We start from the raw sequence: 2,589 nt of genomic DNA, 5'->3' as shown, positions 1-2,589 counted from the left end.
TCCCGGAAACCGGGAAGCGGGGGGAGGGAAGTGAAGGCGCCTGCGGATCCAGGAAGTTCTGGGGTAGCAGAGGAGGCCAGGGTGCTTGCGTGCGCCCACCTGATTGGTGACCTGGGAGGCCAAGCCATCTGCTGGGGAGGGGCCCGGAGAGGTGAGGAGGGTTTGCAATGGACTCAGAAAGAGACACGTGAAGGACTGTGGCAGGGAGGGTGACAGCGATGGCCCCTGCCCTGAGGCCCCACTCAGAATGGTGGCCCTGGAGGAAGCACTGAGTTTTTGTCCCTGCTCCTGGAATGGGGGTGCCGGGTCCCCGGGGCAGGTCCCTCTATCACCGCTGAACCCCAGTTTTCTGGCCTGCAAAAACTGGAGCTGGCCTGGCTCAGCGTTCGCATCGGTCCTGAACTGCGGTCAGTTTGTTTCCAAGGCTTTGCTTGGACAAAAATGAGGACAGTGAGTGCATTTTGTCACGGAGCTGAGTGCAGCCTGAGGACTAGCATGCATGCAGAGTTTATCGCCTCTTTTTTTTTCTTGTTAGAAAAAGATGCGGCCGGCAGATGGTACCGAAGGCCCTAGCAGGAAAATAAAACATTGGCAGCCCTATGGCAGACCCAAAGTTTGTTCCGAAGCGTTGTGGTCCGTGGGATGACCGAGTCTGGGACTCCCAGGACCAGGCGGTTTGGGAGAGCTGTCCCATCTCTGGCAGCCAGGTTCCACAAGGGCCGTCTTTCCACGTCGAACTCGGAGGAGCTGACCTCACACCCAGTCAGAGCAGAGGGCTGGTGCTGACCCCACTCCGCCTTGAGCCTGGCAGCTGCTCGCCTCGGGGGGACCCCTCCCGCCAGACCCTCCGCCCCTCCTGGGTGCAGACAGGCCGGCCCAGACCGTGGTCAGAGCCCAGCTGTGTAGCCAAGAGGAACAGAGCGAGGCTGGGGGCCGCCCGCCCCACTGCCCCACTTCCCCTGCCTGCCAGGCTGGGCGGGAGGGTGGGGGAGCTCACACTTGGGAGGGGGAGCAGGCTGCCCGCCCGGCCTGGGTCCAGCCCATCCTTCCTGCCTTTCTCTTTTTCCCTGGGTTGAGCTCACTGGGCCGGAAGCTGCACCAGGGCCAGACGGGCGGTCGAAATGACCTAATCAATGATTGACTAGTGGCTGGATTAATGAATCACCGACCCACTGGTCCCCCAGCTGTGCAGTGATTGATCTGTCAACTGCCTAGTGGTTGGCATCTGTCACTCCTAACACGCCAGGGCTCCCGTCTCCTCCCCTGGGGCACTGGGGGGGGGGGGTGCAAGGAGCAGAGGGGCTCGTAGGGGCAGTTGGGCACACCCACAGCAAGCGCTCACTTTACAGATGGGGACAGTGAGGCCCAGTGAGTGTGCACGGAGCCTCGGGGCTCAGGAGAGAAATAATAACGCCCCCCACCCCAGACAGGTTCAAGTCACAAGACACTTGTTAAACACCAAACGTGGCCCAGGAGTTGTGTGAGGTGTAAGCTCTTCATCCCTTTCTTATCCTGATTTCCAGCCCCATTTTACAGATGGAGAAACTGAGGGTAGCCTGCCCGTCGTCACTGGCTCGTGCCGGTGGAGCAGGATCCGTCACCCCAGCTCAAGTCCAGGGCTCCTTTGTCCCCATTGTGTTCTGGAAAAGGGCGCTGAGAGCCCCTGTGAGTCCCTCCCCGGGAGTCCCCGGGAGTCCCCATGAATGTGCCGGGATGGTGGGGGCAGGGCGGGGCCGCTCCTGTACCTCCAGGCCGGGGAGGGGGGAGGCAGGAGGCATTGCTTTGTTCCTGCTGTCGCCCCTCAGCCAGCAGCACCCCCAGCCCAGGGCTCCCTGGTGGCTGCTGTGCTCTGTATCTCGCTGTGTGTCTACAGGCCAGGGCGCAACCTCTCTGTGTGTTGTGTCTTCGAACCTTCGTGGAGGGGGAACTGGGCGGAGCCTATAGGCCAGGCCCCAGATGCAGGGGAGAGGGGCCAACTGCATGTTTGCTAACAGAGAGCCCCAGGAGGGGGCGGTGGGCATAGGGGGCCCCTGTAGGCTTCTCTGAGGGGACCCGTGCTTGGCAGGACGACCTGCGATGTGTGGGAAGGAGAGCCCTACTATGTGCTCGGTGCTGTGGGACCACGGAGAAATAAGCCCAACCCCGACCTTCAGGGCAGACCCACCAACGAGGGGGTGTGCTCATTCACAGCAGGGGCCGGCGGCTGTGCGGGGGGCAGGGACGCGCAGGAGACCAGAGCGCCCTGCGGGCAGGGCTGGCGGGAGGCCGGTCGGGCCGGGTTTCCACAGGAGACGGCACCGCAGCTGGCGGGAAGGGACAAGCAGGGGGTGGCCATCCAGAGAATGGAGATGACCTGTCAGTGCCGACGACACACCGCCCCACCTCTACGTGTGCCGCGGGCGCCCGAGAGGTGGCAACACACCCCGGGAAGAGCCCAGCCAGCATCCCGGACTCGGGCAGCCGCCGCCCCCAGGGTGTGAGAAACCACTGCTGGCCATCTGAGAGCTGGACACCCGTGGAGTCGGCGAATTCTGCGTTTCCAGCAAGTTCCCAGATGCTGTTGGCGCCTGGGGTCCAGGGACCCCGCCA

Source organism: Phyllostomus discolor, chromosome 6, assembly GCF_004126475.2.
Source record: "Phyllostomus discolor isolate MPI-MPIP mPhyDis1 chromosome 6, mPhyDis1.pri.v3, whole genome shotgun sequence".
NCBI lineage: Eukaryota > Metazoa > Chordata > Mammalia > Chiroptera > Phyllostomidae > Phyllostomus > Phyllostomus discolor.
This window is presented reverse-complemented; position numbering follows the sequence as displayed.